This window comes from Camelus dromedarius, chromosome 18, assembly GCF_036321535.1.
Source record: "Camelus dromedarius isolate mCamDro1 chromosome 18, mCamDro1.pat, whole genome shotgun sequence".
NCBI lineage: Eukaryota > Metazoa > Chordata > Mammalia > Artiodactyla > Camelidae > Camelus > Camelus dromedarius.
Window position 1 is genome coordinate 10,187,822 of NC_087453.1, and position 23,818 is coordinate 10,211,639.

Consider the following 23,818-nt stretch of genomic DNA (forward strand, 5'->3'; position numbering starts at 1 on the left):
TGAAAAACCACCTGGGACACATTTGGACTAAGAACTCAGCACAGGAGAGGAAGAACTCAGGTCTCGCATGTCTCACCTCCCTTCTCACTCTTTAATCAGATTAAGCGGATGGTTATTGACTGGATGTCTGCAGGGTGGAGAGGGGAGGCTCCAGCTGGAAGCAGAGAACCTTACAACAAGGACATGGAGCCTAGACACGACATTGCAACTTGCTGAACAGAGAGAGGGGCGGGAGCTCCACGCAGGGCAGTGACGGGGAGTGAGTGGTCACTGGCCAGACACTTGGCCAGACTGTGAGGGGCAGAGGAATTTGGACAAGGAGTATCAATGGACATTCTCTTGGAAAACCCAACTGAATCAACTAGAACTTTCGGAGCTTACGATTGTGCCGGAAGCTACAAACTCCGCATCTATTTCGGGAGCTAAGCAAGCCAATCATGACATTTCCATAGAGGGAAAAACAAGCGAGGACAACCCAGAAGTTTGCTGAAAAGGAAAGAATTCTAAGAGGCACTTGCTTTTCCAAATTTGGTATTGATACCGGAATAAAGAAAAAGATTGATGGAAGGGAATCCAGACGCACAAATGATTGTACCCTATGTATCAAGAATAAGCAAGTGAAACCCCAAACAGAAACAAATCCAGCTGTCAACAGCAGCAATACACGGGGTGGAGACATTGTTATAACACAGCCTTGGGAGCCATGCAAATAAAACAATGAAAAGAAAGAACCAAATAAGAAGATACATGGTGGGGGGCAGGATCTAGCTCAGCGTAGAGCGCTTGCTTAGCATGCATGAGGTCCTGGGTTCAATCTGCAGTATCTCCATTAAAATAGGTAAATAAGTAAACCTAGTTACCTCTGCCCTAAAACAAGAATAAAAATAAAATATTATTTTAAAGAAACACAGCATATTCCCAGAGAGAGTGAATATCGACTAGATATCTATTTCCTTTCTTTCAAACTATAAAATGTGATGTTCCGTGGAGTTATCACGAGGAAAAAGGGTCTAAAGTGAATTTGGAAAAAAATTTTTTTGGAAAAAAAAGAGAAATTACGAAGTTAGCTCTACCAAGTATTCTCACACAGAGAATTACAATAAGGAAAGTGTGGGGCTGATGGGAACGGAGCAACAGGACTGAATAGAAAGTTTGGGGAAAGATGTAAGATTTCACAGTGTGATAAAACTTGCATATCCATTACTTGGAGGAAGATAGATTATTCAATAAATGATATTCCAATGATTTTGAAAGGACCTAATGATCTAGATAAAAATATTAAATCCGATCCATATCTCATTACACATGTCAAAATACGTTCTAGACGCACTGGTAATTTAAGTGGAAAACAATAAAGTCCTGGTAGAAAACAAATGAACATCAGGGAATGTGAAAATATGACAATAAATGTGGAAAGCACAAAGGAAAAGTTTGCTGAATGTGAAAAGAGAAATCTTCCTTCATCTCTCTCAAATTCATTCCTGTCTCAATTCCTTGAGTTCATTCACTCACTCATTCATTCAGGGCCTACTAGGTGACAGATGCTGTTGGTGGTACCAGGAATACAGTAGTTTGAAAACTAAAGGGCAAAAACCCTGTCCCTCGAGAGCTTGTTGCGGCAGACGGAGTATAAACAGGATAAATAAGAAACATACAAGCAAGTCAGAGAGGGTTTGGATGGGTGAAGAGCGGCACAGGAGGGGAAGGAGATGTGTTTCTGCCGGCACGTCACTTGCATTTTTAAACAGGAAGGTGTCTCTGAGAAGCTGGTGTTTGAGCAGAGAAGTAGAGGAGGAAAAGGCTGAGTTCTGTGGATAAGAGCAAAGACCCCGGACCAGACGTGTGCCTGACCGTGCCTGGGGATCCTCAGGGAAGGTGCTAAGTGGGAGAAGAGAGGGCAGAGGAAAGGTTGGCCGTGGGGTGGGGGCTGATCACGCGGGCTCGTTTCCCAGGATCACAGAACAAAATGGTCTCGGAACCAAGGTTCAAGTGCAAGTTACCCAATGCCAGGGCTTTCTTACGTGTTCCCCGAGCGCAGCTGGTCCAGCTCTGCTCACCCGTCTCGTGAGGCTTCGGTCACCACTGGGAGGGAGGGTTCACGGGGAGACTGCATGATTCATCCCCCAAACTAGATCCTCGTTCGGCATGACTGGAGGCACCATGAATAATCATTCCAGGACATGGCAACCGTCTCAGACAAACTGGGACTTGTGGGCATCCTCACTGGCACCACGTGTGCACAGCACTTTACAGAAAATGGAGCGAGTGCCCACTGTCTGCACCAAGAACAAGGAAGCTGATGATCCAAAAAGGCTGAAACCCAGGCTCTGCCATTCCTAGCTCCATGACCCTGGTCCAGCTATGTGCTTTCTCTGGGCCTCAGTTTCCTTGTTTGTCTGCTGGTGGGAGCAATAATCATCCCCGCCTTTCAGGGTTTCTCTAAAGATGCAATGAGGTGACGCATTTAAAAACTGTACCCGGCATGCAGTGTGCAATCTGCAAGGACTGGCTTTCATCACCGTGGGTCCCACACGGGTCTCAAAGGTCTGAAACTACAGTCTCAGCAGGGCTGCTCTAGGAGAGATCTGTTTCCTGGCCTTTTCCACCTTCTGGAGGCCACCCACGTTCCCTGACTCATGGCCTCTCCCCTCCACCTTCCAAGTCAGCATCGGGCTGAGTCCTTCTCAAGCGGCCATCTCTCTGCTTCTCCCTCTTCCGTCTGCCTCGTCCACTTACAGGGACCCTTGTGATCACATGGGGCACACCCAGATAATCTGGGATCCTCTCCCTATTTTAAGGTCAGCTGAGTAGCAAACTTAATTCCATCTGCCGCCGTCATTCCCTTTTGCCATGTAACTCGCGTATCTAGTTTCTGAGAACTAGGACACAGACATCTTGGGGGGCCGTTATTCTGCTCTACCACATGGGTAATTGGAACCTAATGTCCTCCCATTCCACAGGTGGGAGCACTGAGGCCCCGAAAGAGGAAGTGAACTGCCCAAGGACCCTCCGTGGTCAGGGCAGTGACCAGACTCCACCTGTAAATCCTCGCTCCCAGGCTAGGGATTCCCCAGGAAGAGAAAGTTCCCTGTAATCTGTTTCACAGCCGGGGCATTCAGAGAGAGGTTTACTGCACTCCGGCAACGGGAAGCTTTTGGTTCATTTTCCTAAGCTGCTCAGCCTGGGGTCTTCCCTCTCGGTAATAAGAGGTAAAAGTAAGCCCAGTGACAGCTGGTGACTTTCTCTGGTGCTGGAAATCATGCCGCGTTCAACAATAATAATTGTAGAAGCACCCTTCTCAAATCACAGATTTATTACGAAAAATGTTTCAAAATAAATGGCCGTTTTCCACCCTAGAATGGAAAATCAATACTGCAGGCGTGCTCTGGGCAAGTGATTGATCCAGAAGGCGATGTCGTCATATTCCTGCATCTCAAAGGTCACTCGGGAACCTCCATCATGAGCACAACTCCCCCTGCCAACCCGGGCTGGAGAGGGAGGAGAAGGCAGGTAATTTATACACGTAATTATCCTCCCGGAGTGAACAGATGGGAGACTTTCTCCCGGGGACATGGCGTACAACCTCCCATTTCTCACTGGGGCGGCCGGGGCAGTTCCAATTAACCAACTTCCCATGAACCAGCCCCCAGCAGAACTCAGGGGAGGGAAAGGAAGGAGAAAAATGTTCCATGTGTGTGTTCGCATCTGTCGAAGGCACGGTGCCCGCTTGAGAGCTTAATGTTCTCACCACAGTGAGAAGCGATGTTCTCGGGTTTCTAGAGTCAGAGGCTGGCAATCGGGCTCATGCGGCCACTCCAGCCCACAGCGGATGGAAACCAGTACGCAGAGGCCGCAAAGTGGAGGACAGAAAGAGCCCGTTCCCTGGAACCTCAATGATGGACACGGCACCAGCTCCACATCGCCGGCCTCTGGGCTTCCTGGGATGCGAGAAAAACAAATGCATCTCCATTTAAGTCATTTTTAGTTGGGTTTCCTGTTCCGGCAACTGAAATGATTCCTAAATCACACAAACAGTTTGTCATAATGACACTGAGGAACGGGACAGGCGTTCCTGCAGGAGGACTGGCAGAAGCGAGTCAAGTGGCGAAGGACAGGGTCTGTGCAGGGACCAGGGCTGTGGCTTCTCCACCACAGGGTCAGCTCCGGCTGACAGTCAGGGAGGTGCCCCCAACCCCCTGCTGCAAGTGTCGGTCTAGGAAGGAGCAAGTGACCCACTGCTGGCCAATCGGACCTGATAGGAAGTCTTCCAGAAGATTCTAGAGAATGTTTTCAGACCCCCAAGAAAATACCCAAAAGCAGATGGTCACTCCCCTCACCCATCGGATTTTTTGCACCCGGAACTGCGTAGAACTGTGGGGAGCCACCTTGTTGTCAAGAGAGGGGCTGGTACATGGACAATGTTGACACCCCAAAGTTCACAGAATAGATAGTAGGACAGACCCCAGTTCCTCAATGACCTCCTTGAGCCCCTGGATTAACCAAACTGCAGCTATCTCAGCTCCTCTGTGAATAATGATAACCACTGAAGCCAGCATTGTGGGAAGCACTTGAGTTGGGTTGACCATTACTTGCAGCAAAAATCATCCACACTAACGCCTTGCATTCCAGGGAAAAAAGATCGATCATCATCAGTTAGCTGAGAGTGTGTGGTTGCTTTGAATTGCTGCCTACATGGCTTTCTTTAACCTTCCAGAGTGGATCGTAAGTGCTCGCTTCAGGGCAAGACTGTATCTGCCTTTGATTGCGTGTTCGTCCTACACACACAGCTTGATGGTCTGTGGGTCAGAGTGGCTAAGTCTGAATCCTGGTTCTGCCCATTTCTAGCTTTAGGACCTTGGGTGAGTTGTTTGAACTCTCCTTCCTTTGCTGATTTAAAAACAGAGACGATAATAGCGCCTACCCCGTGGGACGGTTGTAAGGCGTAAAGAAGAGACTACGTGTACAGAACAGCCCCGGCACGTGGGGAGTGCTGTGTGAGGGTTAGCTGTTGCCATTGGTACACAGGCAAAGAGCATTGTTCATCCGGAATGTTTTTCTGCTGTTACGGCAGTAATATTCCCATTTTCACAGGTAAGGATACTGAGGCACAGAGAGATGACATTCTTCGCCAAAGGTTTGCACGACAGGTGGGCGGAGAAGCTGGGATTTGAGCCCAGGCAGTGGGGCTCCAGGGCCTGATCTCTTAATCACCGCTCGATTCTGGATCCTTTACATGGTGGGTCAGGTTGAATGAACCAGACAGCTAGCCAGGGTGGCCATTAAGCCGCTGGAACCCATCCTGCCTCGCTGGTGCGCGAACACGGCCAGGCCCCAGCAACAACGGCGTGCCCCTTCGCTGCCAGGCTCCACGCGGCCTCCAGCTCCAGGCATTTCGAAGCACCGCTATAACTTCTCCTTCGCATTTTAGAGCCTCCGAAGGGGTCGGCGGGCTCCCAGCTATAGAGGGAGCCTGGCCAAATCCCCACCATCTGGCATCGCCCGGGAGACAGCATATGCTGTGGCCCTCTGCCTGACACATCCCTCGCGGTGCCTCCAAATGAGACCCCAAATGCCCCCTGCTGAGGGCGGGTGGTCCCCAAGTCCCCTGCCAAGGCATGCCGGTCCCCACCGCTGACAGGCTCCCCGTGCCCTGGGCCAGCAGCCTCCAGGAGCACCAAGCTTGGAGGGAGGCACTCTCCCCACTCCCCTAGCTGGAACAGTACCCTAGGCAGAAGATATGGAAAAAAACAGCTGACATGGAACCAGACTGCAAGCCTAGGGCTCTAATGGGGCACTGACCAGGTCCAAGGCCTGAACGCGGTGCCAAGAACACAAAGATAAATATGGCTCGGTTCATGCTCTCCAGGTGCTCGCGATTTAGACAGCAAGATGGGTGGAAACGACTGAAACAGTGAACAAGAGCCAACACTACTGAGCGCTCCCCGTGTGCTGGACACTGTTTTAAGTATTAACACATCTGGTCTCCGCACCTATTCCATCTGGTGGGTCCCCTCATCAGCATTTCCCCTGGGAAACTAAACAGAGAGGGTAAATCACTTGTCCAGGGTCACACAGCTAGTAGGTGGCTAGAGCCCAGGTATGAATCTGGGCCTTCTGGTTCCAGGGTCCAGCCTCTGAACCAGCCACTCTGCTGTCCGTGCCCTGAGCAGGAAGCAATGAATCGTCCCGACCTGGGAGGGGCCGCCCAAAGGGAAGAGGAGTCATGCACGAGAGGTGGGCAGGTAGGGCATTACCATGAAGGCGACAATGATGGTAACAGTAGCTGCTAACATCTGCGGTGCGCTTGCTAAGCGACTCATCTGAGTTGGCTCAGCTATTCCACACAACAGACTTATGAGAGTCCCTGTCATTACCCATTTTACAGGTGAGACAACTGAGGCACAGAGAGGTTTGGTGACGTGCCAAATCTCAGGCTGTTGGGAAGAGGCAGAGCCATGAGTTGAACCCAGGGAGGTCTGGCTTCAGAGCCTGTGACCCCACCACCAGGCCAAAGGGAAGAGATGATCCAGGGAGAGGAAGCTGCCCAGGGCCAAGGTGGGGACGTGGATGGTGCCTGCACAGGCTAGGGGAGAATGAGGCACTGAGCACGGAGGGGTGAGCGGTGGGATGTGGATGAAGGGGCATAAGGGGGAAAGTTTAAGAAAGCCTTGAATTCCGGCTGAAAAGAGATGGGGTCTCAGCCTGAGCATGGGGATCCGAGTTCTGGTTCTGGCTCTGGGACAAATAGGTGACCACGTTGCTGAGACTCGGGTTTCTCTTCTGTGAAGTGGGCACGTCCTGGCTACAGTAAGGTAAAAATTCCATGCTCAGGACAGCGTGAAGGAGAGGCAAGCGAGGAGTCCATACTTGGTACTTAGGGTACAAAGGGTGAGATGGGGGCATTGCATGTGAGGCTGGAGGGGTGAGCAGGGCTGGGGCTGGGGGGCAGGGAAACCAATGAAAAGTACTTAGGGAGGAGAGTGATGTGCTTTGTATCCATCAGGCTTTTAAACTGCAAACAGCAAACTCCACTCTGACCAGTTTAAGCAAAACTCCAATTCATTCAAGACAGCAGGCAGCACAGAGACACTTCCAAGGAGCCAGGAAGCTGAGATCAGGAAAAACACAGCCAGGAACTGCACCCTAACACAGGGTTCTGGACACCAGAAAGTGCGCCCCACTCCCCCAGAAGGACCAGATGCCTCCACGGCCTTGCTTAGCAAAACCTCAATTCTGTTTGTCCCCGCAGATTCCCTTCACAGCCAGTCTCAAATGGGAGGATCTAATCAGAGAAACCAAAGTCATCTGACTGCCCCGAGCAGCAAGGAGGCTGGGAGAATGCCATCGAATGCCATCTGGGGATGAAGGAATTGCACCATGGGAAACTCTGACACAGGGTGGGCATTCAGAAGGTGTTGGGCAGCCTCAGACCTTCTCCAACACACCTTCCATGGTCCAATTTGCATTGTGGTTAGATTTCTCCAGCAGGAGCCTGGAATTGGGATTTTAGGAGGCCAAGACTGGAGACAGGGAGGCCACGAGGAAATGAAACCGTGGGGGCGTTAGTCAAATCCCTTTCACCTGTCTTCACTAATCAAGGTCGTCTACAAAAGACTCACATGCCCTCCAAGCGGCGCGTAGCCCAAATAAGATGTTTGCCCGAATTGTTTTCCAGGAACTTGGAGTCAGCTGTGTCTCGCTGGAGCTGCGCTGGTTAAGACTGGATGGAACCACTGACCCTCCACTGGGCATGCGCCAGTGCCCCGCGGTGACCTTTCAAACGTGCAGCGGCTGTACCTTAGTTACGCCTGCGCAGAGTGGTGCTGCCCACACCTCTTTCCAATCACCTTTCCCCACGCCCCCCACGCTCCCCACGCCCCCCACACCGGACTGCCCAGCTCCTTTATTCTTTATCCCATAAATACCCCTACTCCCTTGCCTTCAGGGATGCAAACTTGCAACTTGTTTTTCTGTCTTCTTGCTTGGCTGATTTTCAAAGGGACCCTCTCTTTCCTGCAAACCTCAGCGTCTCAGCATTTTGACTTGCTGAGCATCGGGCAAAGTGAACCCAGCTCAGTCACAGACACAATGGCGAGAGATGACAGGGACTTGGGTGCGGGCAGTGGTGGCCAAGATGCAGAAATGGGGGTGGACCTGGGACATATTTAGGAGGTAGAATCAGCAGGATGTGAGAATGGTCTTACAAAGGGGCACACAAGTGGAACCAAAGAGACAGCCAGCATTTGAGAGCATTATGATTCTACTCAGGCAAAAGCAATGCTGTCGGGAAAGACGCTTATCTTGAGGGTGGCCGGGTTCAGGGAGGGAAGTGGGGGTGAAAGGGATTGGGGGTGCTTTAAGGATGGTGCTCATGGTACACTGGTCTTTTTTGAATGCTTTGGAACAGGAATGTTCTCCTGAGCCAGCCAGCCTTTATTCTGCTCAGATACTGCTTTTCTTGATCCTTGAGGGGACTGAGGTCTGTGGTTTGCTCACCACTTAATCCCCGGGTCTTGGCATAAGGGCTGACCTGCCTTAGGCCAGTGACTGCTGATCATGGGATGACCATGTCTGCTGGACTAGAGCTGCCAGAAGGTCGCTTCCATTAGAGAAATAAAAAAGGAAGAATCATTCTGTGTCCCTAGCCCTCCTTTAAGCAAGGGTGTTCCCCTGTATTCACTGGGTAATGATTTATTACACCAGGAGAGCAGCCTAGGGATGGGGGGTGGGGGGAACAGAGCCTAGGAAAGTCCTGTCCTCATTAACTCTGACCACACTTTCAACCCACGGCAAGATTTAAGGTTTGGCAGTAAAATGGGAGTGGGGAAGGGGAGAGAAAGAAGAGATGGAAGTCTGGCTCCATTGTTTACCAGCGGCAAAGACCCTGGGCAAGTTTATCCGGCGTCTGAGTTTAACCCTTTGTAAAACAGGGATGCTGACAGCAGGACCTAACTCTAGGGTGAGGGTTAAGTGAGTGGAAACACACAGGAAGTACCCGACGTTAACCCTGGTCACTGTAAGCTTTTTCATATTAAGTCATGCCAAGCTCACATGCCTCTGGGGTCTAGCCCCTTTGTTTCCTCACTTGGAAAGCCTTTCCCTCTGATTTCAGAGCGCCTGTTTAATTTGTTCCAAGGACAGCTGCTCAGGACAATGCTGGGTTGCAGAGGGATCTGCCCACAGGCACCCTGCCCCTCAGTCCCTGGATACTACCGAGAATGTGTTTTTGACTGTCCACTGGCCGCCTCCTCACTCCTGGGTCTGAGCTCAGGCACCTGGTGCTTGGAGGAAGGAGCCCGTGGAATGGGCCTCGCGTCTTTGCCTGCCGGGAAGGCATTCCTACCCCGTAGTCTCGGCAGCTGGCTTTTTCTTTAGGAACCTCTCAGCGCTCCCCAGTTCTCGGCCTGCAGCTGGGGCGGGGCTGACCCCACCTTGTGCCCCACGTGGACACGTGACCCAGGCCTGGCCACTCGGAGAATCCCTTTCTCTTGGGCGCGGCGTAGATGCGGACAGTCACATGACCAGACCCGGCCGATGAGAATTTGCGCTGACAGGTTTGCTGGAGCCCTTGGGGCTCATGTTCCATTTTCTGGGGTTGCTGACCTGTAAGACTCTCTGCCCCGCTGAGGGAAAACCCTGCCTATAAATGGGCCAAAAGAGACAGAAGAAAAGCAGAGAGACGGAACGCAAATGGTAGACTCCTGAGTCCGGCTGGACCATTTTATCCCTGACGCTCTCCTCCCCTGATCCTAAGGGTTCCTTTTTGGCTTGCACCTGTTGCTTGAAACTGAAAGGCTTCTGCTTATGGCTCTGCCTCTGGATCCATAGAGAAGCCCACAGGGTCAAGGGCACAGGGAGAGGCTGGGGTTCCCATCACTGTGGGCGTCCCCTACCGGCCCTGGGTTCCACCTCACTGGGTCTGCCGTTTTAATGGCCCGTCACCCCAGCACCAGCCCAGCCTTCTTTCCTCAGCCCCTGGTCAGCTTCTTCCCGCTTTGTATCTCACTCCCTTTCCTCCTTTTTGTCTGAGGCTGAGACCCCTTCAACCCATCCCTAAAACAATTCCACAGCTGCCAAAGACTAGTGTTGTAATGTACAGCAGGGCACTGCATTTCTAAATGCCTTCTCTCTCTTTTTTTAAGCTTATACATTTAAATTTTTTAGTTTACATTTTTGTGGTAAAATACACATAAAATTTACTGTTTTACCCATTTGAAAGTGGACAGCTCAGCAGCATGGAGTATGTTCACATTGTTGTGCAACCATCGCTACCATCCAGCTCGAACTTCTGTCATCTTGCAAAACGGAAGGTTGAATGTTAATAAATGTCTGTGAAGGACGTCCCGGTTTATAAAAATACTTCACCTCTGTTAGCTCCTGCCTCCTCCCAGAAACACTGGGAAAGAAAATCAATACTCTACAGTTTTATAGATTAAGAAAATGAGGCATGAGCACAAAGCAACTAAGGTGCAGAGTTGGGGCTCAAACCTGTATTTTCTGACCCCAGTCCTGGGTTGTCTCCACCAGGCCAGAACACTAGGAGCCATCAAGACCTAAGCAGGCACAGCCCTGGGGCAAGAACATGGTAAGGTAGCAGCTGGAGAGGAGCTCTGATGTTGGGGCAGAAGTTTATGAAGTTCTAGCGTCCAGTGAGGAAAAGAACATGGAGAGGGTACTTAGAAGGGTAAATGACAAAGAGGCAGTTCCTTTAAAGATCTGGGAAAAGATCCAGTCAGTGAAAAGATCCTGAGGTAGGACTGAGCTTGGTGTTCAAGGAACAGAAAGCATCCCAGTCCAGCTGGACTGTTGCAAGTGTATTATGGGAACAGGGGCAGGAACACAGAGTTGGAACCAGGGAAGGGGCTGGGATTTTATTCTAGCTGCAACAACCCCCTGGAAAATATTAATAGGCAAGTGACTCAGTCTGATGTATCTTTTAAAATGATCTCTCTGGCCATCATGCAGAGGATGGATTGGAGGGTGCAAAATGGAAGAGACAAGTTTTAAGGATGCTGAGTGGTCCAGGATCAAGATGGTGGTGGTCTGGATCAGAGTGGACTCGATGAGGTGGAGAGAATTGGACAGTGCAGGGTCTTTTGTGGAGGTGGAGCCACGGATTTGCTGATGCCTTGGAAGGTGGCAGGAGGAAGGACTGTGAGCAGTCGGGCATTGATCCTGAGTCATGGACAGCTGGCCAAAGCACATCCTCTGGAAGCTTCTCCCAATGGAATGGGCAGGTCTCTTAGCAGGGGCTAAACGAGTCACCTCATGTCCTCAGGAAGAGGTGAACGGGACCCTGATAAATGCCCACCTTCTTCTCCAGGCTTCTCCTCAGGGCTCATTTCTGTGGGTCCAGCGAGGGGACAGGGCTCAGAGGCTGCCAGTTTTCCCAGCTCTCTGGAGGGGTGCATTCCGCACTGTCTGCTGCTCCTGGATGGAGAAATGTGAGACAGGAGGGAAAACATAAGAAGCTGCCAGACCCTTTGGCCCCACTGCTCAGGCCCGTGCATTCCGGCGCCAGGCAGTCCGCACAGATGGGCTCTGTTAGCTCTGGGCACACACTTGTGATGGATGGTGATCAGAGCCGAGACCTCGCCAGCCGCAGAAGACTTGGAGGTGTTCAGGTGTCAGACGGGGCAGGCATGAGTGCCCACAGAGCACCTTTCTACTGAACAGAAGCATCTAGAAGAGTCTAGATGTCCCTCTGCAATTCCCTCTTCAAAAATGGAGGGGGGGGTGACTGTGGGTTCAGTTTGTCCCCATCACACTTCTCCAGCGGCCACCTCCCAGAACTCCCTTGGTCTTTGACCAGCCCCACCCTCCCTGCTCTCTAAGTGCCTGGGCACCCAGCCTTTGACTCTTCATCTGGGCTTCCCATCCCAGCACTGTCCAATTCTCTCCACCCCATCAAATCCGCTCTGATCCAGACCATCACCATCTTGACCCTGACCACTCAGCATGCCTATGGACGTTTCCTGCATTCCTCCCCATCAAAACTTCTGCATTGTGTTTTATCTCATCAGTGAAAACACTGTTCTTAAGGCTTAACTAATGTGATATGTGAATGTGCACAGAAAGGCTCAACGATGCTTTGGCTCTCCGGCCAGTGACTCGGATTCCTGTCCCGAGATCGTCCCTAGGTAGCTTTGGAGATGAGAAAGCCCTGGAGGGATAAGAAGGCAACCTGAGTACCCAGCTGAGACTCCTTGGCTTAACCTGAAGGGTGCACAGGGAAGAGGAAAGACAGTCGCTTTGTCGCTGTGTAATCCACGGTCATCTGAGCTCTTTCCTGGATGCCCTGTGAGAGTGGACTCGAAAGCATTTTGTAAACCGCAGGGAGACGAAGGGCAGGGAGGATAGCAGAGTGAGCACCCTCCAGCTTTTGCAGGAAGCCCCTCAGGATGACACATTGTATACAAATCTCTGTGTTTTCTGTGATCCTTATTGCTTGCTGCTTGACGGAGTGGACTAGGGCCCAGACTCAGGGGAAGCCACATTCTCTGCTTTCTCTGTGGAGCAATTCTGCTTCTGACGCTCAATTCTGGTGGCAGCCGAGTTAGAGCGACTCTCCAAATTCAAGTGCCAGTTTGAGGCAGGGCACTCCAGACCCCATCGTACTCCTCGCAGTGGCTGTTTATTGAACAACCTGCCGTGGGTCACCTACGCCGGGCGCTTTAATGTATGTGTTCTTATTTAACCCTCATTACAACACTGTTGAGTTGGGTGTTTGTCATCCCATTTTTCAGTTGGGGAAGTTGAGGTTCAGGTGCTTGCCCAAGGCCACACTGCAGGAAAGGGACTCGAGCGAGTGGAGAGTGATTCACGGCTCGCTTGACCCCCAGCGTTCTCCCTTCTGTACAGTGAGAATGTATTCCAAGTAGGCCGATTCAATTATCCTAAATTTTACATTTCCCTTTAGATTCCTCCTTGACTCCTACTTTGCTGCATTTGTAAAGGGCTTTTCTCTGAGGCTCACAGACAACTTCATTGTATTAGCGGCTGGAACTGCTCCATCTCCCAATGTGTCACTTAACCTCTCAGCATGCCCTGTCTTCTCTCCTTTCCTCTCTATTCCGTCCTCTCTGACCAGCCAAATCATACTCTAAGGCTTCCTTTACTACAAGCAACAAAACCTCCAATTCAAAATGGTTTATACACAAAGAGAATGCATTGGCTTTTGTAACTGAAAAAACAGCAGCAGTGGGTCTGGCTTCAGGTATAGGTTGATCAAGTTGTTCAAAAGATGCCATCAAGCTCTGGTTTCTCCACCTCTTGGCTCTGTTCTCAAGTAGATTTTTCCCTTTGTGGCTGTAGCATATTTTACCTCTTCTCAGACTCAGGGCTTCTGGGAAAGAGTGAACATCTTTGGGCCAACATTAATTTATTCACCCAGCCAATATTTAGGGAGCATTGCTTTGTTCCAGATTATTTTCTAGGTGCTGAGAATATCTGAGACAAAACAGATGAAAATCCCTGCCCTCTGGAGCTTACAATCCAAGTGGGTGACTGACAATACAGAGATAAACATATGAAAGATGTCAGATATGGTGAACACAAACAGAATGGAGAAAAATAGTGCAAGGCGATAAAGAGGGACTATTTCAGAGTGACTGAGAAAGGCCTCAAGAGGAGGTCAGTTTCTAGAGAAAATCTGTATGAAGTGAGCTCTGTGAGTCCTGGGGAGAAGAACGTTTCAGGCAGAGGGACCGGCAAGTACAGAGGCACAGGGGAGGGACCAAGCTGGGTGTGTCAGTGGGAGAACAGAAGATGAGGGTGGCTGGAGATAAGAGTAAAGGAGGAGAGGTGCAAGGGGTTGGGGAGGTAGGCAGGGGCCCTGTCGGGTCATGGGAGGAGCTGAGTTTTCATCTACACGCGAATGAGCGGCCAGTGGAGGATGGAGAGCGAGGGTGAGAAGCTCTGATCTGCACCCAAAGGGCCCCCGGCAGCAGCGAGTCTCATGGACTTTGGGAACCACATGCTCGTTCCGGGATCTTTACCGAGACTGGGAGTAGGTGACCCTGGTGGGCTGAGGTCTGAGCTGAGCAGGGGGCAGAAGTGGTCCTCCAGAGAAACATCTGGTCCTGCCAACAGGAAGATGAACGGATTCCAGATGGCTGAAATACTACAGGGTCCACTCCAGCCCCTGGGTCCACTCTCAAGTGTCACCTCCAGGAACCTCTCGATGCCCACGCCCACCCCTCTTGTGGCCTCTGCAGACACATACGTGGGGCCAGCGTGGGCAACACGAGGCTGTCCATGCCCTCTCTTCACATGTCTGTGTCTTGCCTTCTCTGATGGATCAGGGATTTGCAAACAAGCGCCCTGGACCAAATCCAGTCCCCATAGGCTGTTCTTGTCCAGCCCCTGAACTAGAACGGTTTTTATACTACACACACACACACACACACACACTTTCTCTCTCTCTCTCTCTCTCTGCTTCTTTGCATCACAGTGGCCTGGTTTCCATTTGGCCATGCTACCACCCTAACCCTTAGCAACTTGAGTTTCCTGGGGCATCAGCCCAAGTTCCAGAAAGGAGTTTTTAACCCCCTCTTAGACAGTGAGTTGAAATTCTGTGATACCTGTCAAAAAACAAACTTGGTGGGGCCTGGGGTGGGGGGGGGGGGCTCTCTCCACTGGCCTTGGAAGTGGGAGGATCGCCCCAGACCCTGGGGGTGAGCCCGGAGGAGGGCAGAGCAGGGAGATGGAGAAAGAAGGAGCCTAATACGCATACCTGCTATCAAAATTTGGAGGGAAACATAGAAAATTAAAAACCACAGTCCTAGTGTAAAACCTTAAAACACTCCCCCCTCCCTACCATGTAATACGTCCATTCTAACCATTAGCCATTTAAACAGAGTCCCTGGCTACTAAACCTGAAGCCAAAGATGGACAACAGGTGTCCCCTCTTTTTCTACGGATATTTCCCAGTTGCTGGCTTGTGAAATGCAAACTAAGGTTTTGGTTTGTTGCTGTCGCCTTTGGCAGGGCTCCAGAAAGAAGGTGAATCTGGGTGTGTGATTTGAAAGGCAATTGTCTCCAGAGAAGCCTATCTCCCTCCCCACCTTGAACTTGCGGTTGCGGGATATCTAGAATGTTTTGTGAACAAATAGAAAGGAAAAGAAAGCACAGCAAATTTGGATCACCAGACACTCCCCACCCCCGCACCGCCCACCCCCAACTCCCTATAAAAAGGTCACCCCTGAGAAGGTCTGGTTTTCTGAATACAGACCTTTGTGAAAAGCCTCTAAGATGTATGCTCTTATCAACACCCTCAGATAATTTATTTGGATATGAATGAAGGTTTCAACCCAAGAGGAAAAAAAAATGTGGAATGAATAAAATTCCCATTCATGCTCAGTGTTTACATTTCTAACATTATTTCCATGAGTCAGAGCTGAGAGGAGGAAGAGGGAAAAACTGAGCCTTCACACCAAGACTTTGCCTGTCCCATATTTTTATGGGCAGTGTTTGACACCAGCTTTGAGGGAAGGGCTTCCAGCCCCATCGTCCTGCAGGGGTTTGGGATGTGATTCTGGAAAGTCTGGCCACACCTGCATGAGAGTAGGACCTGTAGGAGAGTCTTTTTTTTTTTTTTTTTTTTTTTTTTTTCTTTTTAAAGGGAAATCCAACGAATGCCTTCAGAGACATCAGTTTTGTGTCTGTGACTTTAAATGTCATTTAAAAATACTATACAGTGAAACTGACCTTTTTGGGATGTACATTTCTATGAATTTTAACGTATGTATATGTGTTGTCATCCCCATCACAATTAGGATGTATGTGCTATCACCTCCCCTCCCCAAAAAACCAACCTCCTGCTCTTCCCTTACAGTCACAACTTTCCACACGTGACCCCTGGCAGCCCTGTACTGTTCTCTCTCACTTCCCCCCATTTTCAGGAAGTCATATAAATGGAAATGTACAGTAATCTTTGAGACTGTTTTCTTTCATTCAATACAATGCCTTCCAGATTCAAAGAAGTTGCTGTTTGCATGTCAAGAGTTCATCCCTTTTAGTTCTGAGCACTGTTGCATCATGTGATGTACAGACTATGTAACCATTCACCTGCTGAAGGGCACTTGAGTTGTTTCCATGTTTTTGCAATTGAAGAGAGGTGCCATTATAAGCATTTGTGCACAGGTTTCTGTGTGAACAGAAGTTTCCTTTCCTCTAGGGTAAAATACCCAGGAATGGCATTGCTAGGTCATCTGGTAAGTATATGCTTAATTTTATAAGGCACTGAAAAACTGCCTTCCAGAGTGACTGTGCCATTTTGTCTTCCTAAAGGCAACATATGTGTTCCAGTTGCTCCATATGCTCTCTAGTGCCTGTATGGTCAGGATTTCATAATAGCCATTCTAACAGATGTGCAGTGGTATTTCCTCGTGGCTTTAATTTGCACTTACCTAATGGCTAACGATATAGCAAATTTTTATCATGCGTAGCAAATGTCAGGAAGTCCAGCTCAAGCTAGTTTGATTAATAAACAGTTCTGTTGCTGTTTGGTTGGGTTGGGTGCCATGACAGAGAAGTCCAGAGGTAGCATGCCTCCTGGCAGATCAAACCAGGATCTTCAGTGATTTGACTTCTCTCATTCATCTTTGCTTTCTGGTATGTTGGCTTCATCCTTGGACTCCATGGCAGTTTTGGGTCCTCACTGGGTGGCAGTGGAATCGCTCCTGGGTGTCTAGAATGCAGGTCTTCACATCAAACAAACTAGGGGAAGAAAGGAGTTCTCATAGTATCTACTACATAAGTCTTAAATTTTTTATCCTTTTGCTAGCCCAAATTGGGTTATGCATCTATTTCTAAACCAAATATCAAAGACAAAATGGTGGAGTGTGATGTTTGGCATAAGCTCCCATAAGCTCCTCTGTGTATCTGAGTGTGGTATCAGTCCCATCCCAAACATACATCTGGGAATATAGGAGAGATAACTTTCCCAAAGGAAAATCAGAGTATAAACAGTGGGAGAAAGGAGAGATGGATAGATAGATGATAAGAAGTGAAATCATTTAGGTTAATTTTGAATGCAAACATCGAAAGCACTAATTCATCCTTAATTATTTTAAATGATTTGTTATTCATACAAGCAATAAATTCAGAGATTCAGACATCAGGAGTAGCTTAAGATCCCTCTCCATTTTATCTTTTGTTTTCTGTAATGTACCCTTCTTCTCCTCAGCCTGGTTTCCCAAATGGTCCAGTAGTTCCAGGATTCAAATCACCAATTCTCCCATATCCGGAGGGTGGCTTCCAAGGAAAATGAGCTCTGCACTGTGGGCCACCCTGTGCCTAGGAAAATATTATATGCTGATTGGCTTTCGCCTGGTTTCGCTGAACCAATCACGTGGCAAAGAGGGTGGGATTCCAGCTAGTTAGCTGGAAACATTCAGGTTCTACTGCTGTAGTTGGGCGTGGGGTCAGTTTCCCTAGGAGACATCAGTTACTTGGCCCTGCATGGCAGGAATATGGGTGGCCAGATACTGGGTGGGGGTGAAAAATATCTATAGAAACACCAAACATAGAACCCATGTCTTTCCAAAGCAGAGAATGGGTCTCCTCCATTTTTAATTTCCACAATATTCACAATTGAATGGCACTTAGTCAATTTTTGATGACTGGATTAACAAGTTAAGACAATCAGGCTATAGGGAATAAAATTCTAACTACATTCAACAATAGGATTCACAGTCCTAGTGCCAATTCCAGTTGTAGGCACCATAACTGAGAGACATATTTGCTATAGCTGTGTCTATGAAGAACTGTCAAAATATTTTGAAGTTAGGTAGTAATTGGGTATCTATTAAGATTCTACAAAAGTTTTGCAGTGAACACAGAGCATGGAGGACAAGGCAAACCAATGTCAAAACATTCATTTTATATCATTTTATCTTGGCTTCTAGGCTCAGGGCTGTGATAAATTGACATATGTCACAAACTTCAAAACTCAGATAGTTCTTAGGAAGAAAATAGATGATCCTTTAAGACACAGCACCTGATGGATGATTCTGAAAGTGAACACCATAGAATCTCAAGAAGGGTGAAAACCCTTCACAGTTCTTGGTCAAGGTGAGATTACAGCAGAGTCCTGTGGATGCATAAGATGATCCTGAAAGTCAAGGATGGTCTTGGAGGTGGGATGAAGGGGCCAAAGCCAAAGCTTAGAGTCAAGAAAAGGGAAGGAGTCTTGTGTTGGGAGTCTCTGAGACCAGCGTTGGGTTTGCTGATTCACTGGGAGGACTTACAGGACTCAGCCTGTAACCATACTCCTGGCTGCAGTTTATCACAGTGAATGGATACAAAGTAAATCAACAAAGGGAAAAGGTACATGCTGTGAAGTCCAGCTGAAACCAGAAGCAAGCTTCCAAAGGCCTCTCTCCCAGTGGAGTCACACAAGACTCCCTTAATGCCTCCAGCAACAAGATGTGACCACATGTGTGCAATGTTGCCTGCCAGAGAAGCTCATTAGAGACTCGGTGCCCAGGATTTTCACTGGAGGCTGGTCACGTGGCAACCTCTGACTAGCATATACCAAAATCCCAGACCCCCACGAGGAAAGCAGGTGTCCAACAGAAACCATGTTGTTATTGTATAAACAGTTCAGGCACAGGGAGCCTCCCTGATCAGTTCCCTGAGAAACCTCCTGAAATCTAAATCCCCATCCTCCAGCCAAGGGCCAACCCTGCAGTCACGACTTTCAAAGGACAGCAGTCAGGGCTGCTATGGCAACGCTCTTCTGCACAGGTGTTCAAGGTTTCAATCTTTTCACTTCTCTAATCATGGGGATTTGGCATAATAATAATTAACGCTGCTCCTGCCCTGTGCCAATACTGGGTGAGTTATTGCCCCTCCGTGAGTCTCAGTTTCTTTATCTGAAAACAGAAACAGGGCCATCCACAAAGTGGCTGAGCCCATTAATCCAGGCGAGAGGTGAGAACACCTGTTCCCCTCAGGGGAGGTGGTGGGCATCGCCTCCCTCCCCCCTTTCTCCCACAGCCCCCGATTTAATGCAGAGGGCTCATCTGAGCCTGTCCAGGCAGGGACAGGATTCCTTTCCACTCGCCCCCCCCCCGCCCCGCCCCGCCCCGCCCCGCCCCCAGCCTGGCCTCAGAGGGTCATGCAGCCAGGCGGAGCAGGAGAAACGGGCCAGGAATCGGGCTGGATTTATACCCTGCCTTTCAAAGCACTTTCCGAATGTGCACCTGCACAACCTCTTTTCTCTCATGAAGATCAAGGGACAGCCCAGATACACAGAGATGTATGAGTGTCCCTAGAGCCGTCCTGGATACCCAGGGTAATCAAAGCATTTGCAGAATAAACAAGTGCGTCCGTAAATAAATGCCCGAGTGAATGAAACCTGTTTTTGAGTGGAGACAAGAAAACTACTTCCCTCGTTGCAGAGCAGAGCAAAACGGACTGTGGGGAGTACACTGAACGTCTTTGCTCTGTCCCTTTCAGGAACGTTCAACTGGGCAAAGCAAGGTAAGGGGTGACACCCACATTAAAGCGGGGCAAAGCGCTCTCCGCTCACAATGTGAAGGGGAGGGAGTGAAGATATGCTGAGCAAGAATTCAAACTATCACATGAGCCGTAGCCCTAAACATAGAGACAGACAGACAGACAGATACTAGAATCTGAAATACCCTCCCAAAGGGGAGGAAAAAACATAGTGGCAGCTAATGCAAACACACCTACAGCCAACTGCCAGCAGCCCCATGTCTCAGTGGCACCAGGAATAAGGGGCAATTGCCCCCAAGGGCTTCTAGCCAATTCAGGGATGGGAGGGGCCAGATCATCACTCCACCCCCAGCAGGTGGACTCAGCGCACATTTTAACTCCAATTTCAACTTAAACGGCAGCTGCTGTTGTTGCCTTGGGACCCCTATCTTTTTACATGTTATTGTAGATCAGTCGCCCGCCGCTGCCATAAACAACTCTCGATGGGTTGTCTGGAATTTCTAAATCAGCACGGCAGAGAGCCTGGCGGATAAATCAGGCAGGCTCCCCGTCACGGGTGATCGATGCCAGACCAGCAGGCGATCATGGGGTCCTGGTTTTGTGAAACCGGCTCCCACCACGTACTACAGCTCAAAGGAGGACATTCGCTCCCTCTGGGGAGGCCAGTGGTGGGTCGGGCTGGGCAGCAGGAGAGTTTGGAAGGAGCTGGACACACATCACAGCTGGAGAGGATTCGCCTGTATCTGCTGGCATTCGTGAAAAAGCATTTGCCCGCTTTCTTTAATGCCTCTTCGGTTCCCAGCGGTGTCCTTACCATCATACAGTGCAGGGGACAGAGATGGATGGTCAGGTACCAGATGGACCATCATCAAAGTGGAGTACCCAGACCTGGGGCAGGGGTAGGGGGGGTCGGCGGCATAAAGATTTTCTGAGGGTCCATAGGCACAGACAGTTCTAAAAGAATCAATTTCCAGACCCTCCATTGACATATTTGCCACTTCCTCCTTCACAAATGCCCTTCTTCCACTATATAAACAATAGGTTATCAGTCAGGGTGCCAATATAAAACAAGAAATGCACTCAGATTGGTAATTTTAGGAGAGTTTAATGGAGGAAATATTTATAAAGGTGTAGGTGGGATCAAGAAAACTACAAAGGAGAGTGCAGTCCCTTTGGGCTGGTGCAACATTGGGTGAGGGGAGGGAGAGGCTATGGAAAATGTGAAGGCTCTGTGGCTTTCTGGAGAAGATACAGTCGCCCTGGGTCACCCCGCGAATGAGGCCTGAGAAATTCCAGCAGTGCCGGGGCTCCCCATTGGCCAAACCCAACAGGAAGCCCCAGAGGAAGGGAGCCCAGTGGTTGGTCCACGCAGTCAGCATCCCTCCCAGGGCGGAAGGAGAGCGGAGAGGGGGCGAGGGTGGGGACTCCCCACTGAAAAGACATCACCCATCCATTGTGACTCTTACAAAGGTGCGGTCCCCTGCTGCAGAAAAGCCCTTCAGAGCACCAAGCAGAGGCACATTTTGAAACATTCCCCTCTTGTGGGGAACGCAAATGTCTGATAACTGGGTACCACACCCTTTTACGAGGCAGGCTGTTTTCAGTTCTTCACTGTCACTGAAAGTGGAGAACCCAGTGCCGATGTCAGCTCATAGCTTATCAAAGATCACCACGTAATTTTTGGCATATAACATGAAAGGAGCCAGGACAATTGCACAGCACACAACAGAAGCTCTTCCACGCCCATCTGTCTGTTTCTGTGGAAGGGCTTTCAGTGCTGACACTAAGAAAAACAAATAGTGTGAATAGAATGGATGCTGGAGCCTGCCTCTTTAAAATAACAATGTTCATTCAAGAATACATTCATTGAAAAATGGTCCTGCTTCTCATATTAAGAGAAGTATATCCCAAAGTATTTTACTTTTGATTAGGATTGATCATTCTTTATCACGAGCTATGATGTATTTAAGTTGTTTTGATCAAACGTGTCTACTAACCACTATAATGATCACTGAATTTAAAAAAATCACATTTTACAATTTAAGGACTTGTAGTCAATGAAAAAAATTTAATTTCGATTTTTGAGCACATTTTTGTTGCAGTGATAGATGATAAACTCATTAATAAAAGACTTCTAAGAATAAAAATATGCATTAAGGAGGGGGTAAGGTATAGCTCAGTGGTAGAGTGCGTGTTTAGCATGCATGAGGTCCTGGGTTCAATCCCCAGTACCTCCATTTAAAAAAAATGGATTAGGACCAAATTTCTGCCAGGGCAGTGCAAGTTCATGGAGAAAACAAACAAACAAACAATGCAGAATTACTAACAATTAAAGTAAAGCTGTATCTATCTATCTATCATCTATCTATATATATATATCTATATATACATACATATATATATATATTTTTTAATCCGTGATGGTGGGTGTCAAACCACAGTGGTATTGAGCTTCAATGGACAGACTTTGAAAGTTACACTACAGTTTGAAAATATCAATATTTACATGTCAAAAATTATATCCATTTATATGTTATTTACTATACTTACATATAAAATAAATGCATATTCTATTTTAGTAATATACGCTTAAATATTAACGTTCTGTATAATTTACATCATTGTATCCAAATACATATTTAAACCTATGATACGGAATTTAGATGATAGCTTAAAGGTGAGAGTATGGACACAATTTTGAAAGTTGGAGGAGATGCTACGAGGTGAGCCTGCAGAATCAAGCAAGGCTCAGATATTTTGAGGGGTCTCGTTTGCCCATCGAATGCTGGGAAAATGAGGAAGGAAGTAAGGAAAAATCCTCACAGGATGTCACAGGGCGGCTGCAGCCAGTGCCCAGTGACAAGGTGATAATGTGCTGTCAGAGCAGGGGAAGACTGCTGTGGATCAAGGTGATCACAACTGATGCCCGAGAGGAACAGATTGACCGAGGATGTGAAGGAGCGCTGAACTGCATCTGAGAATGTGAAGGAAAACTTGCCAGGGAAGTTTAGAGAGAGGCAAGGGCTTATGAATCCTGGAATCTTTTCATGTGCAATGAGATCCACCAGTGGACACTCAGTTACTCTCACCCAGAACAATAAGAACAACAACAGTAGCGGTAGGAGTAATATTTCTAGCCCATGTTTGTTGAGCAGTATTTTTAGCCATTGGTCTGAGATACACAGATATGGATGGGAGGATTCTGGCACCCATTCTTAGCCACTGTTCCAAACTACTTCTCTTCTTTCTCTGGGTGCTATTCATGCCGTCATTCCTCCTTTATTTTATTCAGCAAATAACTATTGCCAGCTGACTATGTGCTAAGTATGCTCGATACAGTTTTCAAGATACCATAACTCGGTAGGTTCTCATCTGCATTGATTTCCTTGTAGAATCTCACTCTGGTGCAGTCTGATTCTGCCCTTCTCTGCCGCCTCCTTTCCAAGCCTTGGGAGAGAACCATCCTCTCCCCGCTCCCTCATTCTCCAGTCTCAGCGTCCAGAATTTTGAGAAATAAATTTCTCTTGTTTCTAAGGCACCGGTTTATGGCATTGAGCGACAGCAGCCTGAACAGATTAAGACAAATTACATGAGGTAACATGTAGAAAGCTCCAAACACTACCTGGCCCATAATAAGTGCTAAATAAATTTTGCTCAGGGGAGAATAAATACATAAAAGAAAAATATATATAGTGCAAAATGTCTTTACACGATGAGATAAGACCAGATCAAGACAAAATTTGGACATTTTCCCCCTCAACAACCTTCGAACAGAGATCATCCCCTCTGAGAATCTCCAGCCCCATCCTTGCCTGTAAGTGACAGGATTCCAGCCACTGGTATAATCAGAAGAGTTTTATTTCATTTTCTTCAGAGGCTGCAGGATGCAGAGTTCAGTGTGTGGCTTCTAGAACCTCATGCCTGGGTTTGAAATGTTGACACTGGCTGCGCCACTAACCACAGGACCTTGGGCAAAATACTTCATCATCCTGCTTCAGTTTCTTCATCGTCAAATGAGGATAATCTTGCCATGAAGATTAAGCAAATATCTGTATGGTATTTATGTCTGTCCAATGTCATATTAATAATCAGAGTTGATTCCATATTTTAAAACACTTTGCACACTGTAGAGTCCTGTGCAAGGATGTGCTATTGGTGTTATTCTTTTCCCATCCATGTGAGCTTATGCAGATGGGATGACCATTATTAGCAAAGCCAAGTCATGCCTTCCCAGCTGGTTTCCTGGTCTCTCGTGTTTGTACATAATGTTATTTGTGTAATCCAGACATCCCCCGTAGACACCAAGCCAGACCTTTCTGTCTCCCTGCTTGCCTAATAAAAAGTTTAGACTTTC

General features: G+C 48.4%; 1 long non-coding RNA gene across 1 annotated transcript; it reads right to left on the minus strand.

Annotated features, from left to right (window-relative positions):
* Positions 1 to 3,295: 3,295 nt before the first annotated feature.
* Positions 3,296 to 7,865, minus strand: LOC135323417 (uncharacterized). The gene is made up of 3 exons (XR_010385025.1): positions 7,620 to 7,865; positions 3,749 to 3,938; positions 3,296 to 3,488 (listed from the first exon to the last, which is right to left on the minus strand). It is a non-coding gene; the product is annotated as an uncharacterized LOC135323417 (long non-coding RNA).
* Between the last annotated feature and the right edge of the window lie 15,953 nt (positions 7,866 to 23,818).